The 15,104-nt window shown below is 45.5% G+C and overlaps 1 protein-coding gene and 1 non-coding gene across 2 annotated transcripts in view; both read left to right on the forward strand.

Moving 5' to 3' along the window:
• LOC126418926 (glucose dehydrogenase [FAD, quinone]-like) overlaps positions 1-15,104 on the forward strand; it is a 669,636-nt gene that overhangs the window by 26,457 nt on the left and 628,075 nt on the right. The window lies entirely within an intron of this gene.
• Trnas-cga (transfer RNA serine (anticodon CGA)) lies at positions 13,216-13,290 on the forward strand. The gene has a single exon. It is a non-coding gene; the product is annotated as a tRNA-Ser (tRNA).

The following is a 15,104-nucleotide window of genomic DNA, read 5'->3' on the forward strand; positions in this document are numbered from 1 at the left end:
ATTCAAAGCGTGTATCAACGTGGAACATTTAGATTCTGCTAATGAAGAAAGTAAATAAGAAAAACACTCACCTTTCAGGAAAAACTACCTCCAACCTGAACACACACAGTTGCTATGCAGAAGCCGTCAATACCATAACCACATGTCACCATCGGCGCTGCCGCTGATACAACTCCGTGCACTTACTCTATGTCCGTCCCTTTAACCGTTACTTTAAACTGCCTAAATTGATCTAAAGTGATAGTGAAACAGTGTCATTAGCGGAGCTGTTACTCCAAATACTTGTATCGCAATCGTTTTTTCCCGCCTGTTGCCGGAGAAACGGATGCGAATTGCAACAAACAATTTTCTCAGATCTTCTTTTGTTTCCAAAACGACAGCTATTTGAATAACGTTAGCGGTGAGGAGCAGAATGGCTGTGTGCCCTGGTATGCGTTGCAATGCCTTCTTTTTCTGACAAAGTAGACACATACGAAGCAGAAACATTCACACGTACGTATGACGAATCATGTGCATATCAAATTTGGTAATTTCCAAGAATGATTGCCTATCGAAGTCGCTGGGTCCAAACGACATATCGAACGTGGGATCGTAAATTGATCAGGCGACTCCGGTGCCGGGCTTTGTGATCAATTATTTGTGATCGTTATTTTATCCTGTTTCCAGTTGTTCCCGTAGTTGCTGTAAATTACGTACCTCCGCTAATTATTTGTGAGTCGCTAAGGAAACCCAGACGATTTATGTCGTTAGTGAGTGGGATGTCTGGTGTTCTTGATGTTTCTTCGACGGATTATCTCCCATGGAAAAATGTAATTCCATGTTTACCCCGCGTAGATAATTGTTTGACTTTTTGTCGCAAATATGGAGTATTACCAGATCAGGGAAGATGGTACTGTGTAGATTGTGGTGGTGTGAAGTGTGTAAAACTCCGTAAGAACAGTTTCGATGCTGAAATATCGTTACAATTTCATTGCGGACAGTGCGGAAAACGAACGACTCTTCCAAACTATCCATCCAGACCACCGTAATGGATTTTAACATAACAACACTAACGACGAGTCAGGTAAGTCGGAAAGTATTTTTGTAACGGTCTTCTTTTGTTATTGCTGTAGTGATCACCGTAAACATACTCATAACGCCCGCCACCAGAGTCGCATGATCGATTTACGATCGTACGTTCGGTATGTATCGTTTGGACCCAGCGACTTCGATAGGCAATCATTCTTGGAAATTACCTCAAATTTGGTTGGAACTGCTTTAGGAGTACCTAAATTATTCTTTAGTGTCACTTCTTCTCTTCAAAGAAGAACCGGCCGAGAACGAAGGTGCTTGCGAATCCACACCTCACGGTCACATGCAGCGAGTGCAATGTCTCTGCGTGCACAACACGCGGTTTAACTGTACCACAGATTCGGCAGACCTGTGTAGTGTAAAATGAGCCTCGTCGCTCTATGGAATGTTGCCCCACCGCGTGTCATCGACTTCGATGAGTGTCAGAAACCGAGGAGCAAATTCAGAAAGTTGCTGAGGATCACGAAGTTCCAGTTGCTGCACCGTCTGGATCTTGTACAAGCATTAGTGTAACATAGGAGACGGCAAAACTTTCCGTACTGTTGACACTGGAATGGACAATTCTCGTGACACTGTGTGAGTGCCAGCGCTACTCGGGTCACACGTGCTGCATGGCCAGATAAAGCAACAGCAACCTCGTCGCTAGCGGGGACAGGAGGCATTCCTCTTCCAGGTGCCACACCATGCTCACACGTGTTTTCGAATTTCATTATCATCCCCATTAAACTACACTCCTGGAAATTGAAATAAAAACACCGTGAATTCATTGTCCCAGGAAGGGGAAACTTTATTGACACATTCCTGGGGTCAGATACATCACATGATCACACTGACAGAACCACAGGCACATAGACACAGGCAACAGAGCATGCACAATGTCGGCACTAGTACAGTGTATATCCACCTTTCGCAGCAATGCAGGCTGCTATTCTCCCATGGAGACGATCGTAGAGATGCTGGATGTAGTCCTGTGGAACGGCTTGCCATGCCATTTCCACCTGGCGCCTCAGTTGGACCAGCGTTCGTGCTGGACGTGCAGACCGCGTGAGACGACGCTTCATCCAGTCCCAAACATGCTCAATGGGGGACAGATCTGGAGATCTTGCTGGCCAGGGTAGTTGACTTACACCTTCTAGAGCACGTTGGGTGGCACGGGATACATGCGGACGTGCATTGTCCTGTTGGAACAGCAAGTTCCCTTGCCGGTCTAGGAATGGTAGAACGATGGGTTCGATGACGGTTTGGATGTACCGTGCACTATTCAGTGTCCCCTCGACGATCACCAGTGGTGTACGGCCAGTGTAGGAGATCGCTCCCCGCACCATGATGCCGGGTGTCGGCCCTGTGTGCCTCGGTCGTATGCAGTCCTGATTGTGGCGCTCACCTGCACGGCGCCAAACACGCATACGACCATCATTGGCACCAAGGCAGAAGCGACTCTCATCGCTGAAGACGACACGTCTCCATTCGTCCCTCCATTCACGCCTGTCGCGACACCACTGGAGGCGGGCTGCACGATGTTGGGGCGTGAGCGGAAGACGGCCTAACGGTGTGCGGGACCGTAGCCCAGCTTCATGGAGACGGTTGCGAATGGTCCTCGCCGATACCCCAGGAGCAACAGTGTCCCTAATTTGCTGGGAAGTGGCGGTGCGGTCCCCTACGGCACTGCGTAGGATCCTACGGTCTTGGCGTGCATCCGTGCGTCGCTGCGGTCCGGTCCCAGGTCGACGGGCACGTGCACCTTCCGCCGACCACTGGCGACAACATCGATGTACTGTGGAGACCTCACGCCCCACATGTTGAGCAATTCGGCGGTATGTCCACCCGGCCTCCCGCATGCCCACTATACGCCCTCGGTCAAAGTCCGTCAACTGCACATACGGTTCACGTCCACGCTGTCGCGGCATGCTACCAGTGTTAAAGACTGCGATGGAGCTCCGTATGCCACGGCAAACTGGCTGACACTGACGGCGGCGGTGCACAAATGCTGCGCAGCTAGCGCCATTCGACGGCCAACACCGCGGTTCCTGGTGTGTCCGCTGTGCCGTGCGTGTGATCATTGCTTGTACAGCCCTCTCGCAGTGTCCGGAGCAAGTATGGTGGGTCTGACACACCGGTGTCAATGTGTTCTTTTTTCCATTTCCAGGAGTGTATTTTTTGACATCGGATCTCTCCCCAGCCTTTTCTGTGGTGATAGCCTGTCAATTCAGCACTGTAATTCGTGATTTTCACATAAAACAGTTTGACTAACAATGCACTATCTCTCTTCTCGATAGCCATTCCGTTCACTCACGTTATGGCGTGTCAAATTAGACGTGAATGGAATGTAGTCGTACAAACAGTGTACAGCGCCAGAGTTGCATCTGGTGAGCAAAATTGGAACTATTTTTTTCCAGCATAAACCGGTTCCGCATTATCGCATTAGGATATCTGACAAGTTACGTCCCCATACAATAATTACACCCCACAGTCGACCTCGGTGAGTAGCTACACTTTAATCATAACCACCCGGCATGAAAACAAGTTTTAATTAAAATAACAGCTAGATAACTGTGGTGTCACCGCCGGACACCACACTTGCTTGGTGGTAGCCTTTAAATCGACCGCGGTCCGTTAGTATACGTCGGACCCGCGTGTCGCCACTATCAGTGATTGCAGACCGAGAGCCGCCACACGGCAGGTATAGTCTAGAGAGACTCCCTAGCACTCGCCTCAGTTGTGCAGCTGACTTTGCTAGCGATGGTTCACTGTTTACATACGCTCTTGTTTACAGAGACGACAGTTTAGCATAGCCTTCAGCTACGTCATTTGCTACGACCTAGCAAGGCGCCATATTCAGTTACTATAATTACTATCTGCAAGAATGTATTCTGAACAGATAATATTGTGAATCGTATACCGTCAAGAGCGAGGTCCATCATTAATCGATTAATGTTAAGTATCAAACTAATTACGTCCGCTTTCTGAATTTTCATTCCTTGTCATGTTCCAGACCTCACGTCAGTATAGTTCTTCCCTCCTCACGCTAGCCTGCTTGAGCTAAAACGCGTGCATTTCGGCCTCCACACGTAACACTGTGTTGGCTCTTCTGCCAACATAAAAATAACTATTTCAAAATTACAATCTTTGAACAGTGAAGTTTTAGAAACATCTGTTTCCAAATTCGTGGAACCACGCACTTGACGAAAGGTCTGTTCCTAAGGACTGGAAAGTAGCACAGGTTGTAAGTAGGCTGTTTATGTTTTCTTTATGTAAGTAGGCTGTTTAGGTTCTTATATTGGTAACGCCGCCGCCACGTAGCGCTCTCTGTCTGAAAATGAAATCACTGGCTGTGCTGTGTGCAGTCTGTGGCTAGTTTGCATTGTTGTCTGCCATTGTAGAGGGGCAGCTGGATGTTAACAGCGCGTAGCGTTGCGCAGTTGGAGGTGAGCCGCCAGCAGTGGTGGATGTGGGAAGAGAGATGGCGGAGGTTTGTAATTTGTCATGAACTGATATATATATTATGACTTGTGATGATATTAAGGTAAATACATTGTTTGTTCTCTATTAATATCTTTCATTTGCTAACTATCCCTATCAGTAGTTAGTGCCTTCAGTAGTTTGAATCTTTTATTTAGCTGGCAGTAGTGGCGCTCGCTGTATTGCAGTAGCTTGAGTAGCGAAGATTTTTGTGAGGTAAGTGATTTGTGAAAGGTATAGGTTAATGTTAGTCAGGGCCATTCTTTTGCAGGGATCTTTGATAGTCAGATTGCGTCGCGCTAAAAATATTTTATGTCAGTTTAAGCACAGTCATGTATAAATTGTTCAAAGGGGAAGTTTCAAGGTCGCACCAATATTCAAGAAAGGAAATACGAGTAACCCAGTGAATTACAGAACCATATCACTGACCTCAATTTGCTGTAGGATTTTGGAGTATATACTACACTCAAACATTATGAATCACCTTGAAGAGAACGACTTATTGATACATAACCAACACGGATTCAGAAAGTACCGTTCCCATGAAGTAATGAGTGCTGTCGACAAGAGTTCTCAGATCGATTCCACATTCCTAGACTTCAAGAAGGCTTTTGATACCGTTCCTCACAAGCGGCTATTAGTCAAATTGCGTGCATATGGAGTATCGTCTCAGTTGTGTGAGTGGATTCGCGATTTCATCTCAGAGAGGTCACAGTTCGTAGTGATAGACGGTGGTAAATCATCGAGTAGAAGAGAAGTGATATCTGGCGTTCCGCTAGGTAGTGTCATAGGCCCTCTGCTGTTCCTGGTTTATATAAATGATCTAGATGATAATCTGAGCAGCCGCCTTAGATTGTTTGCAGATGACGCTGTAATTTACCTTCTACTAAAATCATCAGACGATCAATTCCAATTACAAAGTGATCTAGAGATAATTTCTGTATGGTACGAAAAGTAGAAATTGCTACTAAACAAAGAAAAGTGCGAGGTCATCCAGATGGGTACTAAAAGAAATCCGATAAATTTTAGGTATACGATAAATCGCACAAATCTAAGGACTGTCAATTCGACTAAATACCTAGGAATTACAATTACGAGCAACTTAAATTTGAAAGACCCCATAGATAATATTATGGGGAAGGCGAAACAAAGACTGCGCTTTGTTGGCAAAACACTTAGAAGATGCGACAAACCCACTAAAGAGACAGCCTACATTACACTTGTCCGTCCTCTGGTGGAATATTGCTGTGCGGTGTGGGATCGTTATCAGGTGGGATTGACAGAGGACATCGAAAAAGTGCAAAGAAGGGCAGCTCGTTTCGTGTTATCGCGCAATTGGGGCGAGAGTGTCACTGATGTGATACGCGAGTTGGGGTGGCTGTCACTGAAACAAAGGCGGTTTTCTTTGCGACGGGATCTACACTCCTGGAAATGGAAAAAAGAACACATTGACACCGGTGTGTCAGACCCACCATACTTGCTCCGGACACTGCGAGAGGGCTGTACAAGCACGGCACAGCGGACACACCAGGAACCGCGGTGTTGGCCGTCGAATGGCGCTAGCTGCGCAGCATTTGTGCACCGCCGCCGTCAGTGTCAGCCAGTTTTCCGTGGCATACGGAGCTCCATCGCAGTCTTTAACACTGGTAGCATGCCGCGACAGCGTGGACGTGAACCGTATGTGCAGTTGACGGACTTTGACCGAGGGCGTATAGTGGGCATGCGGGAGGCCGGGTGGACATACCGCCGAATTGCTCAACACGTGGGGCGTGAGGTCTCCACAGTACATCGATGTTGTCGCCAGTGGTCGGCGGAAGGTGCACGTGCCCGTCGACCTGGGACCGGACCGCAGCGACGCACGGATGCACGCCAAGACCGTAGGATCCTACGCAGTGCCGTAGGGGACCGCACCGCCACTTCCCAGCAAATTAGGGATACTGTTGCTCCTGGGGTATCGGCGAGGACCATTCGCAACCGTCTCCATGAAGCTGGGCTACGGTCCCGCACACCGTTAGGCCGTCTTCCGCTCACGCCCCAACATCGTGCAGTCCGCCTCCAGTGGTGTCGCGACAGGCGTGAATGGAGGGACGAATGGAGACGTGTCGTCTTCGGCGATGAGAGTCGCTTCTGCCTTGGTGCCAATGATGGTCGTATGCGTGTTTGGCGCCGTGCAGGTGAGCGCCACAATCAGAACTGCATACGACCGAGGCACACAGGGCCAACACCCGGCATCATGGTGTGGGGAGCGATCTCCTACACTGGCCGTACACCACTGGTGATCGTCGAGGGGACACTGAATAGTGCACGGTACATCCAAACCGTCATCGAACCCATCGTTCTACCATTCCTAGACCGGCAAGGGAACTTGCTGTTCCAACAGGACAATGCACGTCCGCATGTATCCCGTGCCACCCAACGTGCTCTAGAAGGTGTAAGTCAACTACCCTGGCCAGCAAGATCTCCGGATCTGTCCCCCATTGAGCATGTTTGGGACTGGATGAAGCGTCGTCTCACGCGGTCTGCACGTCCAGCACGAACGCTGGTCCAACTGAGGCGCCAGGTGGAAATGGCATGGCAAGCCGTTCCACAGGACTACATCCAGCATCTCTACGATCGTCTCCATGGGAGAATAGCAGCCTGCATTGCTGCGAAAGGTGGATATACACTGTACTAGTGCCGACATTGTGCATGCTCTGTTGCCTGTGTCTATGTGCCTGTGGTTCTGTCAGTGTGATCATGTGATGTATCTGACCCCAGGAATGTGTCAATAAAGTTTCCCCTTCCTGGGACAATGAATTCACGGTGTTCTTATTTCAATTTCCAGGAGTGTATGAAGATAGTAAATTTTCTCGAAAGATCAGACACCATTGATGACCGTGCAGCTTCTCTTGAATAAATGATAATTAATTGAAACCCTCAGCTGCCGACAGGTGTTGTTGATGTACCTCGAACAGTTACTATCTTCATATATATAGTTAAAGGCTACCCAGCTATTGACCTTCGTCTGTGCGTATGCGCACAGGTTGCTCGAACTCTTACGGAAAACGTCACCTTAGTGTGGGCGAGTAAGGAGTGGATGGGCAAATATCTATTAGGTACATTACGTATGTAGATTGTGGACAGTTAAGAATGGGGGTTTCACGGGAAGCGAGCGAGGGATAAGTCCCTGCAGTCGCGCTGTTCATCTGTGTCTTCGGTGGCTCAGATGGATAGACCGTCCGCCATCTAAGCACGAGATCCCGGGTTCGAGTCCCGGTCGAGACACACATTTTTCAGCTGTCCCCATCAAGGTATATCAATAACAACTGTCTGCAGCTGAGGGTTTCAATGAATTATCATTTATAACCTATAGTGTTATGCTTGGCTTTTCCCGTGACAGGATTAATAGTAGAAAATGATATAAGCAATCGCAAGTCCCAGCAAGCGACGTTTTTCGTCATGTTCAGTACGACCCGTGACTGATTCCCACTTTTTCCACAGTCGTCTTCATTGTGATTCGTGGATCTTCGATTACTAGGGCCTCCGCTTCTGTTGTGACTCCAGACTCTTCACAGAGGAAACGTGTGTTGCCTCGCCCTTTGTGACTCAGTGTCGTTTGGCCACACTGGAACATCATGTGTCATGTTTGTTGCGGTACACTTTCACAAACTCAGCATGTATTGTTGCAGCATTGTTCCTTTTCAAATGCAACTAACGAAGTAACACACTTTATTAATGGACTGCGCAATTTTGTTTTGGTTCATTGGTTGCGTGAATTTATTTTTTTGGTGGTGATGATTACAAATTTATGATTACCTGTCGTATTTAAAAAGTGCACTATACCCAGGCGTCGAGTTCAAAGTTTCTAACTGTCTCGGTGTGATTAGATCTGTCCATAATTGTATTAATTAGTGAGCATTTTCAAGTGGCATCAGTTTAGACAAAATTATTGTGGATATTGCTGCCGATTGGTCGCGAAATGGAAACCACAGTGAAAAAAAAGTTTTTTTTGCAACATTTAGCCACACCTAAAAGCTACATCTCGACATAGTTGCGCTCTGACGTTATTTGTCATAACGTTGTACCAAATTTCCGCCACCCTTTGTCACAGGAGGCAGCTGCCTGCGCCTTCTGCCAACTCCCTACACTGGTCTGCGGCTCTTTGTATGTGCCAAACTGCTGTCCCCATAGCCAGCGGTTCTTGTGAACAAAGAGATGAAAATCAGGGGAAGCCAAGTTCCTGCAGTACAGTGAATGATCAAACACTTCCCATCGAAAACGCTACAGGAACGTCTTTGTTGAGTTACAGTGTGCGTCCGAACATTGACACAGAGAACTTCGCTACTACGCAGGGCAGTCACGTTATGTGGGCTGCGTGAAATCGGGCGAAACCGCTCAGCATGAAGAAATCGAATGACAGCACGCATGTCAAACTTGGCGGAAGACTCTATTGTTCTAGGTGTCTTTACGTGCTCACTTTGCACTCAGAACTGACAAGTACGACGTGACACGATCGACAGGCATACTGGAGACACTGCGCAACACGTCAGATTCATCACATGTAATGGAACGTTCGATCGAACCTTGAAAAAAAGTAAACCTCGTATATGATGACACAGGTTGTACACTCAGAGGATTTTAATGAAAGTGAGAGTTTATCACTGATTTTTCTAGTTACGTCCTGTGTGAAATCCCAAACTTCTCCTACATCTCACTTGGAGCGGGGTTATGTGACAATGTTCTGGTGATCCGTCCGCCAAATGGGGCTCGCCTTTGTCCCTTTTCTTCATCATCAACGATGCTAACACGACGGAACATACCACACACTCCCACTCGTCCACTACTGTTGTTAGTTTCACTCTAGACACAGCAGTCAGTCTTCGCGAAGGAATGGTTACAACGGGCTCTAAAAAGGCCACCCTTTTGAATTAGACATCTGGACGAACCCATTACCACACGTAAGTAAACGATAATTTTTTGTTAACACTGAGTAATGTATGGTTCAAATGGTTCTGAGCACTATGCGACTTAACTTCTGAGGTCATCAGTCGCCTAGATCTTAGAACTAATTAAACCTAAGGACATCACACACATCCATGTCCGAGGCAGGATTCGAACCTGCGACCGTAGCGGTCACGCGGTTCCAGACTGAAGCGTCTAAACCGCACGGCCACACCGGCCGGCTAATGTGTGGTGGAGGACGTGTTTTATTAGTCTCTATGCCAGCGTTATCTACTATCGCATTTGATCCTGAAGCACAGGAAGAATGAATCATTTATAAATCTGTAATAATTACTTATTTCATCTTATCATAGACGCCATTACTTGGGCAGTTTGTATATGGCTGCATCATATTTAACCGAGGTGTCCCGGAAATGTTGCGAGAAACTTAGAGGAGTTGTAGAGGGTGTCTTGCAAAACAAATCGAGGACGGTAACCTGTGTCCAGAATAGTCATTCAACAACGCTACAGATCGTCAAAGTTACAGGTGCCGACACCTGCCACAAGGCTACCTCTTCGTCACTAAAAGTCGTTTTGTGCGTTAACGGATCGGAGGCGGAACGTGTCGCAATGTTGTTTGTTATTCAGTTTAGATTAGATTAGATTTACTTTCATTCAAATTGATACTTAGTGAGGAGGTCCTCCGGGATGTAGAACATCTCAGAAAAACAATAATACATTACAAATATTTACAACTCAAAGAAATAAGCTAATGTACCATTTCACAGGTTCCAAGTGGAATGATCGTCATTTTTTTAATGAACACCATATGAAAGAATCATTTTACAAACACTGATGCACTGAATTTAAAATAAAAAAGTTTTTTCTAATTTATAAGGTAATAAACATGTAATAGAACTACTATAATACTTATTTACAATGAACACATTACTGTACTGAAATTGTGCAGAAGTTATATTGTACTTACACACACACACACACACACACACACACACACAAATCAGTTGGTTCTATAGAGAAATTCATCAATGGGGTAGAAGGAGTTGGCCACCAATAAATCCTTTAGGCTTCTCTTAAACTGAATTTCATTGGTTGTTAAGCTTTTTATGGCTGCTGGAAAGTTATTGAAAATGTGTGTTCCTGAATAATGCACACCTTTTTGTACAAGAGTAAGTGACTGTAAATTCTTGTGAAGATTATTCTTATTTCTAGTATTGATTCCATGAATTGAGCTGTTGGTTTGAAAAAGTGATATATTTTTAATGACAAATTTGATTAAGGAATAAATATATTGGGAAGCAGTAGTTAGTATCCCTAGTTCCCTAAACAGGCTTCTGCAGGATGTTCTTGAGTTCACACCACATATAACGCTTACTGCACGTTTTTGGGCCCAGAAAACTTTAGCTTGGCTTGATGAATTACCCCAAAAAATAATCCCATATTATGGAATGAAAGTAAGTGTAGCATGCCAGCTTTTTCATTTTTATATCCCCTATGTCTGACACAATTCACATTGCAAATAGAGATTTGTTAAGACGCTTCAGCAGCTCTGTGGTGTGCTCCTTCCAGTTGAATTTATTATCAAGCTGTAATCCCAAGAATTTCACACTGTCCACTTCTTCTATCTGCTAGTCATCATAGGTATATACTCGTGGGACACCCCTTACAAGTTCTGAACTGCATGTAGTGTGTTTTTTCAAAGTTTAGTGACAAAAAATTGGCTAGGAACCAGTGATTAATGTCCACAAATATTTTATCAACCTATCTTTCTAAGACCACACTTGATTTGCTATTTATTGCAATGTTTGTATCATAGGCAAATAGAACGAACTTGGCATCTGGTAATTTTACTGATGAAAGGTTATTGATATACACAAGAAAAAGTAAGGGCCCTGAAATGGAACCTTGTGGGACCCCACATGTAATTAGTTCCCAGCTGGATGATGCCTGATAGCTTAATAAATGTCTCTTTCCTAATAAGACCCTTTGTTTCCTGGCAGAAATATAAGATTTGAACCATTTTGCAGCATTTCCTGTTACATCATAATATTCTAATTTACTTAAAAGGATATTGAGATTTATACAGTCAAATGCCTTTGACAGACCACAATATATACCAGTTGCCTGGCATTTTTTGTCTAATGAATTAAGCACATTTTCACTGTATGTGTAGATAGCCTTCTCAGTATCAGAACCCCTTAGAAATCCTAACTGCGACTTTGACAGTATGTTATTTGAGATGAGATGGTTATAAAACCGATTGTACATTACTTTTTCCGAAATTTTTGAGAATGCTGGCAAAAGTGAAATTGGACGGAAATTTGATGCTATTTCTTTATCTCCCGTCTTAAACAGTGGCTTAACTTGAGGCTCACCAGCTTTTAACTGAAGCAACAGGTCAAATCTATTTTCCACATTCACCACGAAGCTGTCAGGCAAAGTTCTAGGCCTGTTCCTCCTGTTGCCTGTTGCCACTTCCCACCTTTCTTTACTCTTCTCCCTCCTTAACCTGTCAAGATCTCCCCTGGCCTTGTCTAACTCAGCCTTAAGGGCGGCAGTTTTCCCCTCCTGTTCTAGTGTCTTCCTATCTCTACTTCATATCTTACAAAACCACTGATGAGTCTCATTTACTTCCCCAATTGATTGCTACGATCGCCAGTGGAGAAGACTGGGCTAGCCGCTGCGTAGAAAGGTCTCCTATGAATGCGATGCTCTGTGGCGGTTTCGGACACGGATTTCCATCAGCAGTTTATTTTCCCCTGGAACTCTCTGAAACCTCCTATGTTTTTCGATGTACAGGAGGAAAGTAAACTGTTGCTGGAAACCCGTGTCCGAAAACGTCATCCTCCAAGGCAACAGAAAATAGTTTTCTTAGGAGACAAGGCCTGTCTATGCAGCAGCCAGCTCTGTCTCATCAACTGGAGAGCGTGGCAATCAATCGCAATCATTGAATAACAAACAACACTCCGAGACGTTCCATCTACTGTGCGCCAGCGTATGAAGTCACCTTTGCTGCAGAAGGGGTGGATTAGTGGCAGGCGCTGACGTTTGTAACTTCGACCTCTGTAGCGGTTTCCGGACACGGATTGCTATCCACAATTAGTTCCAAAACACACCCTCTTCAACCCCTCGAAGTTTGTCGCAACATTTCTCAGACATCCTGTATAAAGTATTATTGTAGGAAATCAGCAATAAATTTCGAATGACTATGGATCACAGAGAGAGATTCATTTATTGTTCACAAATATACGCCTTTTCATACATAATTCGTAATAATGTATTTAACTGAGGCGTATCGGTCACAATGCGAAACATGTCGTAATCAGTTGATAATTATTTGTTTATGTGCCTAAGTGATCGGCCCATTGACCGCGATTTATCTTTCCCTTACGCAGAGTTATAGTTCGATACAGCAGTACTATGATTATGAGATTTTCACTCTGCAGCGGAGTGTGTGCTGATATGAAACTTCCTGGCAGATTGAAACTGTGTCCCGGACCGAGACTCGAACTCGGGACCTTTGCCTTTCGCGAGCAAGTGCTCTACCAACTGAGCTACCCAAGTACTGCTCACGCCCCGTCCTCACAGCTTTACTTATGCCAGTACCTCGTCTCCTACCTTCCAAACTTTACAGAAGCTCTCCTGCGAACCTTGCAGAACTTTGCAGGAGAGCTTCTGTAAAGTTTGGAAGGTAGGAGACGAGGTACTGGCAGAAGCAAAGCTGTGAGGAGGGGGCGTGAGTCGTGCTTGGGTAGCTCAGTTGGTAGAGCACTTGCCCGCGAAAGGCAAAGGTCCCGAGTTCGAGTCTCGGCCAGGCACACAGTTTTAATCTGCCAGGAAATTTCAGTACTGTGATTATGCTGGGTATTAGTAGTTGCTTTTAGCGGCACTACCCGTCATCTTGCTACAAACATGAATATATAACTTCTGCATATATCACATGCCGTAAAACCTCTGTCTTTTAATGCACTATTCTTCTTTCTGGCCTGTTTCACAACGGGAATAAAACAAAAGCTCTACACTACTTTCTGTGTCTAAATACAGTGCTTTAACTCAAGGCGAACGTTAGTATCTATACCGATCCTACTACAAAAGATCCGTCTGTCACACACGGTCTATTGCCTACCTGCCCCAGTTCAAGATTATACGAGAGTCCGTCAGAAAAATGTAGGCACGCTTTAAGGATCAAAAAGTATTACTTATGTGTTTATTTTACATTGAATAAGTGATCACACATGTTGTACAACCTTCAGTTTAGCACATGGTTACTTTAAATGTTCAAAATGTTCACCGTTGGCGGCTATACACATAACAGATCGACGAGCGGTCGCCACAACTACGTCAGTCAATGTTACAGTGGAGATCGCTGGGCATGTCGCTGTAATCTCCTGGCGAAGTTCTTCCAGCGTGCGTGGCTTACGTTGTTACACGTTTTCTTTCATAGTTCCCCCAAGTAAAAATCCATAGGTGTTACATCTGGCGACCGTGGAGGGAACTCAATGGGACCTCTTCGCCCAATGCAATGCCGCGGAAAACTGTCATCCAGGAAAAATCGTACGGCTTGGTGGTAGTGTGGTGGGGCCCCGTCCTGTTGGTAGAAGACCTCTTCATTACCTCCATAAAGCGCACATATACCTGACAAAACTGACGTGCGTAACATTTACAGGTACACTTCTCCAGTGACAGTAGTATCAAAGAAAAAGGGTCTTACTAAGCCCCTAGATGATAGTCCACAACACACATGAACCCCCGGTAGATTGACCGCTTCATCAACATAAGAATGCGGATTTTCCGGTGCCCAATACACTGTTATGTCGATTCAAGGTTCCATTAAGTTTAAATTTTGCCTCGTCACTCCACGCTACCTTCCTCACAAGTTGTTCGTCATCAGTTACCGTTTGCTGGCACCATTCGCAAAATTGCATTCGGCGATGAGGGTCGTCATAATTAATCGCGTGCAGTAATCGTGAAATGTAAACTTCCTACTTTGCAGCTTTCAGAATTCGTCGTACACTTGTACCGCTAACCCCCCCTTCACGTGCACATTGAGTATCAGACTTCTGTGGAGAATTAACAAACGTTTTCGACACGAAAGCCGACGAAGTAGGACTTGTAGCTGTACACTGTCTTCGTGATCTTCCTTTGTGAATATCACAAATCGTTCCATTCAATTCAAACCTGTCAATGATGCGTTCAGTTGTTAGGCCGGTTGGCGGTTCTATTTCCAACTCACGCCTCCACGGACGTTGCACTTCAATGGCATCATAAAACTTGAAAAAACCACTTCCTAATACATTTTCGTTGCTAGAATGTCAAGGGTGCTCTAGGCATCTTGTTTTCTCAATACCGAGATTAAAATACTGACATCTGTTGAGCCAAAGACCATACTACAACACAGTCGTAACTCAAATCCAGTTTCGTTTGCGAACTATCGGCGTCAGAGATTATGTGGGCTCGGTGAATCAAGGTCTTCAAAACGCCCATCGTTTGTGCCGGGTGGTGGCAACTAGCACCCTGTGTGAGTGAGCTTTCTATATACTGAACGACCAAGTGTGCCATCGCTGTTACGTCGCACCAAGAGGTCAAAAAATTGTAGGCAACCGTCCTTCTCAACTCCATAGTAAATTTTATGT

The sequence above is a fragment of the Schistocerca serialis genome, chromosome 9, assembly GCF_023864345.2.
Source record: "Schistocerca serialis cubense isolate TAMUIC-IGC-003099 chromosome 9, iqSchSeri2.2, whole genome shotgun sequence".
In the NCBI taxonomy this organism is placed as follows: Eukaryota; Metazoa; Arthropoda; class Insecta; order Orthoptera; family Acrididae; genus Schistocerca; species Schistocerca serialis.